General features: G+C 38.2%; 1 protein-coding gene across 12 annotated transcripts in view; it reads left to right on the forward strand.

The window, feature by feature from the left end:
* TNS3 (tensin 3) overlaps positions 1–6,409 on the forward strand; it is a 218,104-nt gene that overhangs the window by 52,762 nt on the left and 158,933 nt on the right. For 10 of the 12 annotated variants that reach the window (XM_017743610.1, XM_017743617.1, XM_017743619.1 and 7 more), the window contains exon 2: positions 4,147–4,191. The exons of the other annotated variants lie outside the window; for them this stretch is intronic. The gene's annotated coding sequence lies outside the window, so the exon portion shown is untranslated. The remainder of the gene's footprint in view (positions 1–4,146; positions 4,192–6,409) is intronic. 12 annotated transcript variants of the gene reach the window in all.

Raw genomic sequence — 6,409 nt, forward strand, 5'->3', positions numbered from 1 at the left:
GCTGCCATATCCTCCTTTGTGCTGCCACGTGCCTCTGCAGGCAGGGCCTAAAGCCCGCAACTCAACTCTATCCCATCTCTTCCCACAAAGCAGTGGCAGCTCAAATGGCAATATTAGAAGAACTACCTCTCTTTATGTATCTAGTTGCTTTTCCTAACATATTTAGCTTCTCAGTTGCACTTTTTCCTTTCTATAAAATAAATTTGTTTCAAAGAGTTACAGATGATAAATATTAGTTTTGCTATTTTAGCTTTTGGAAAGGACAGACATATGAAAATGACACTTGTGTGATGTGGGTGCCATTTCCAGTCTGAACCTGCAGTGAATCATTTTGACAAAGCATAATATCAGGTTTGGCAGAGAATGGGGATAAAATTGTCTCTCAGCTATCTGCTTGTGCATATCTGGAGATGGAAAGGGAAGAAACATAGCCCCTCAAAGAGAAATGAGGGGTATGTTTTTGGAGGTTTTAGGAGGACTGCTCATGAGACTGGAACCATGCTGGAGAAGTTCACTGAGAACTGTCTCCCATGGGAAGGGACCCACAGGGGAAGGACTCCTCTCCCTGTGTAGCAGAAGAAAACCTCAGGTGATGAACTGACCAAAACTCCCATGCTCTGTCTCCCTGCACTGTCGGTGGGAAGGAGGGAGGTGTTGGGGAAAGAAAAGGTGTTTTTAAAGGTTTATTTTACTTCTCATTATCCTCCTCTGATTTTGTTAGTAATAAACTCATTTTGTACGTCTAAGTTGAGCCCTTGGAGTGTTTTCTTCCGGTCCTTAGCTCATGAATCCTTTGTTAATTTTTTTCTCTCCTCTGCCCAGCTGTAGCAGAGGAGGAGTGAGTGACTTTCATGGATGTGTGTACATTTGGCCAGTGTCAAACCATGACAGTATTCTGGGTAATCATTTTAATTTCAAAGACTGACTTTTTGCTCTGGGAGGAACTGAAGGGATATCATATGTGTGGATGGGAGGTGGTGAATATTCCTGAAGGGGATTAATTTTCAGGTGACTTAGATGCTTTGATCCTTTCCATCTGCAGGTTGGCTTGTTTTAGCTTGCTCATGTAGGGATAGAAAATTCCTGCCTTCCTTTTATGTTTGGAAAATTGCTTATAGCCCACACATGACTCTGTAATTGGGGAGAGATTGTTCATTCTTGCCTGCAGGAAGACATTTCTCTGTCTGCTGACATGGAGTTCCAGACTAGATAGAGGGAATGCAGGAAGAATTTCAATGGGAAGCAGGGCTGCACAACTCCTAAGCTACAACTCTTGAAGAAATTGACGCTAATCATCCAGAGCAACATCATGTATTCTGCAGGATGAGGGAAGTAAAACTGCTCAGTAGCACTCAGCCTCTGTGTCTCAGTGTATAACGTTGTGGTTATCTGTAGTATTTGGTTACTGCATAGAAATGAGTTTAGAAAAATTTTATTTATTGACAATCCACAAGAGTTTGCTCTCATGAACATATTTTTCTTGTTTATTTCAACTTCAGACCTCTTAAATGTGGGTAGAAGGGATCATATACATTTAAGTGACCTGAAAATAGACAAGGGTCTGCTGATAGCAAATGTTATGCTCTGCTTCTCAGCCAAACATCTTAAAGACTATTAAGCTTGTTCTCTGTTGAACTTGTATTGCCCTGCCTCCTCTCAAGTTGCTCTTTTAAGTCAAGATATTCCAAAAGAGTGAGAATTTTCTTTGCATTGTATTTTCTCAGAATTCTGCATTGTATTTTCTCAGAATTGGGTGCTTATACTGCAGGTAAGATAGCAGTGGTCGGGTTACAGAGAAATTTAATCCCCTACCTCTTCCCCACCCCAGAAGACACTTTGAAAAGTTTTTTATGTCCACATGTGTCATTTGGAACTTTTCATCTCTATGAGAGTATATGATGCCCCAAATGAAGATTTTATGTCTTAATTAAAAACTAGTAGCGCATAAGTCAGAGACCTGGCATAGGCTTATAGTGTTTTTTTAGTGGAATTTTCCCCAGTGTTGCTTCTACATTTAAAGATTTTAGGAGTTTGCTTTGAATTGGGATCACTCTTTGATTATTTTAAAATCTCACAGAATTTTGTTCAGAAATGTGTTTGACAAAGGCCATGTTCTAGAATGAAAAAAGGTAGTCTGTCCAGCTTTGATTAGATGACTTACCTTGATGCTTTTGTGCTTTTAGTTTGTGGCTCATTCTAGGTGCTTTGGGGTCCTAAGGAAAGAATATTAAGCACTCTTCTCACCCACCTCACAGAGGTCTTTTTAAAAGAAACTGGGGGCAGTTTAAACCTCCTGAACTCACAGTGATTGTCACCTGCTGGTAGCTGGGTCTCTGCTAGTAGAAGATTGTGTATTTGAGGTTAAATTTGAGTGAACCGAGTAAAGCATGGGGGTTTTTGTGTTTGAGAGATCTTGGGTGATATAGTAGTGTTAAAAAAATTAGAAGAATTGGCAATTCTGCCATCTGCTACCATTTTTCAGGAGCAGTAAGTGGTCTCTAATAATTGAATTGATTTCTTAACAAATGTCTCTTTAAAAAAAGAAGCTGATGACTAAAGCAAGTTGAGTGAGTCAAAGGAAATGAACTGTGCAATACCTATAAAAATGTTTTTTTTTTTTTAATTTTGATATTAGGACTTATATGAGGACCTTTGGGGGACCTTGCAGGATAATTGTTTGTTGCTGTCTCTGTGGAAGTATTTGCTTCTAGATTTAGATAGATCAGTCAGTGGTGAAGAGAAAGTCTTAGCATAGGTCATGATGCAAGTAAGCATTGCAGTAGATTATAAACTCTACAAGTTTATGCTGACTGGAATGCTTGGAAATGATGGCATGAATTGGACAACTGTAAGACCGAATTCCAGGTAATCTGATTCTGCTAGAAATTTTCACTTAGATGACCTTGTAGGATCACCTTGCTTTTTGGAGACTGAGCTCATTGGAACACTTCAGTTACATGAAAGAAATCTTAATCTCGGTTCAGGCAGCCTGATGTTTGGAGGATACCTCACATAAACCAAGAAGTCTGTAAGAGATGCTCTCCTTTTCACAAAGCACAGTGATTTCAGTCACAGAAAGACAGTTAAACACAGCCATACTCCAAAAGGCAGAGTAATAGAAAGATAATAAATTTTCTGCAAAGTGTTACTATGACAAGACATGTCATTTAGTCTGAAGACGTCTGTCTGTAGTCGCAGCACCTGCAAGCAGTAAGAGCAAAAAGGGCATCTATATGTTGCGGTACAGGAATTATACAATTAATAGCTTGTGTATATGTGTGTGTTTTGCATGGAAAAGATTAATTTGTCATGGTTGAGTGAATAGAATATAGTAGTTCAGGTTGCTAAATTGCAGAGTTTGGTTTGGCTTAACTTTTAAAGAATTTTATCACTTATTCTAAAAAAAAATACTTCATCCTTTATTTGCTTGCAAAATGGTGTTTCTTTGTTTAAAAATATCTGCACTGGTATTGATGTCTTACTACCTGTTCTGTCAGCAGTAAATTTTGATTTCCAGAGTTCAAGTTGCTATCATGTATAAACACAGTATGCTTGTTACTGTATAGAGGATGTTGTGGGGACGGGTTGGAGTCTCGGGTGCACATGTTGAACTGTGGTGTGTTAGGTTGCTCAAGGTGGTGAAAGAATAACTGGAGAGCAAAAAGGCGGACAATTAATTGCAGCTAGGGGAAGGTGACAGTTGCAGTCAGTATAATAACAGGCTGTGAATTGAACTTAACCTGAAGTGAAAACTGGTTGAACAGTTGTCTGGCATTTTGCTTTCCTTTACGCGTTTCTCCCTGTGCCACCACCCTTCCCTCTGCCCCCTGTAGAAACCTTCAGATCTAGTGGGATCTGATACAGGTCTGAAATGAAATGTTGCCTTGATCTCTGATAGTAATATTGGGAAGCTTTTTCAGATGCTTTGGTAAACATTTTTATTTCTCACTTAACTGGTTTTTTGATGTACGGAGGAGAAATGGATATACTTAGAGCATACCTATGTGGCTGTGTAGGGGTTAAGTGCTATTAAAAAATTGTTTTAGTGGGGGGAAAAAGGTTTCTAATTGTAGTGAAGTATTTTTGGAATTTGCCCTGTCAGTTAGTAATATTTCACTAATTAAAGCAACCCTTTGTTTAAAACAGGCTCACAACAGTTCATCTGGAGAGTTGGCTTGTAGACAAACTGAGGTATGTTCATTCATCAGTGATTCAACATATTTTATTTGCTGATGTTTCTGAAGTAATGCTTTTAACTTGGAAGAAGATAATCACATCTGTACATTCCTTGTGGTTTCTCTAATGCTGAAGGTTGCAGCTTTTAAAAAATTTTACTGCCTTACAATCTTGTGTGTACTGAAAATTAACGAACAAAACAAGCATATAGACTAGGCTCTCTTTGGCTCTAAGTATCAAGTTTGTTTGGCAACATTAAGGGATTATAAATCTTTGCTGAAAGAACATGATCAAGAGGCAGTTCTCTCTTTTCCCCTTTCTCTCATGTACACTCTTGCTTGGGAGAATAGTGTGTGTTCTGACTGTGGTTTGGTCGATACGGTTGTATGTGTTTGTAGAAAAGTGAGTTCTTGTTTGGAAATTGTACTTTTGCTGTAAAGGAAAGGACAGGGGCCATGTTGATGTACAGTGACAGCTGAAAAAGTTTACAGATTTTCCTGCCCTAAACTGCATTATACAAAGAAAGTCACATAATACTAAAAAGTCAACATACAGCTAACTGTACACTTGCAGGTGGTGTTTTCCCAATGCTGCAGATTCGCTGCTTGCTCTTAGTTGCTTGGTTTTGTCAAATGGCTTGCTGCTTGTTAAGAAGTCTTTGTCAGATTAAAAAATTTTGAAAGAATAAAACCTCTGACCATCTGGCTTTTTGGGTGAAATCTGTTGAGTGATGAAGACCTGCTAATACTTTAGGCTAGACTGAGACTTGGTAGCTTTTTTCTGAAAGATTACCTCTTCTTCATTAATAGATGATCACAGGCACACCTCAGGTTTTGAAAAAACAATATTTGTGCTTTCCCTTCACAACATTTATAAAAATACCAGCATGCAGACCTGCCTTGTCAACAGACCTGCAAACAAACATGTCCAGGCAATGAAGATGCTTCAGAAGTTTTAGTTGATTTCAACAGCAATATTGATACATTACATGATGTACTCTGTAATAATGAAGATATTACTGGAATATTTGGATGTCAAAACTAACTAAGCCTTTTAAATAAGCATTCTGTAGTTTCACATGTTTTTTGTTATAAATTTCCATGAAATTTCAGATTTTGGCAAGTGTGTCATGGGACTATTGTTTTTTTAAATTACTGTGATCTAGGAAATTACTGTATTTGAAGAATCTGTTCTAGCAGTGTTTTCCCTTTTTTTTTCCTATGAGGCAGAAGGAGTAGTAACTGCTCTGAATGAATGAATGAATGAATGAAACCCTCTAAAAGGGCAAGAAAAGAAATCTAACCTATGATAAAGTAGAAATTATGAAGGCTTTATAGGAAACTTGTTTTCTGAGAAAAGAGTAGAAAAGCAGAGTACTTTTCCAGTGTGCCAATATGAAAGTAGCCTTGGTGCTACAGATGTGAATGGAAACTGAAAAACCCTGATGAAGTGATACCAATGAGATTGGAGAGTATTTGATAAGAAGAGTAAGGGTTTGTGGAGCTTTGTGGTTGGTAGAAGGAAGAAGTTAGTGTTTCAAGTGGATTCCTTGGGCCTTGGTGAATTTTTCTTCACTTGCTGTGGTAAGAGGCCCTGATCTTAGTGCCAGAGAAATAACTAGGATAGTTATTTGGAAATTTAAAGTGCATGGTTTTTTGAGCCAAAAGGAAAGACCAGGTCAGTTGAGTTAAGCAACAGTTGCATTTTATATAATTGTTTTTCTTGATGTAATAGTTTAACTATTTGTCCTTGGGTGAGTGACCAAGTTAATCAGCTACAGAGCAGGGACTCCATAAATGTCTGTTGTGTTTGATTTCCATTTCCATAAGAGCTTTAGGTCTTGTAGCTGAATATGATCCTTGTACTTATGCCATTTTACATTATTCTGGTTCATTCATATGGCAGAGGAGAGGAATTAAAGTTCCCAACCTCAGGCCAGTAGCAACAAATCTTTTCCTGGCTGGATGAGAACATAGAGTGGTCCCAGTTGGTTGCAGCCTGTACTAGTCAGTGACCTAAATTTATAAAATTTGTCAAGATGGCTATTTTCTTGTACTCTTGCTAGAGGTTAATATTTGAATGGCTAACGGTTAATATTTGGAATAGCTAACTGAAAAGGTGGAGACCATTTGAACAGGCAGGGAAGGGTGTTGTCCTATCTCCAGCCTGGGACTGAAGTGAAAATGGTTATATTAATAAGGTGGAATTAAGGTTAATTAAAACTCTTTCACTT

Source organism: Corvus brachyrhynchos, unplaced genomic scaffold (assembly GCF_000691975.1).
Source record: "Corvus brachyrhynchos isolate BGI_N302 unplaced genomic scaffold, ASM69197v1 scaffold49, whole genome shotgun sequence".
Taxonomy (NCBI): Eukaryota; Metazoa; Chordata; class Aves; order Passeriformes; family Corvidae; genus Corvus; species Corvus brachyrhynchos.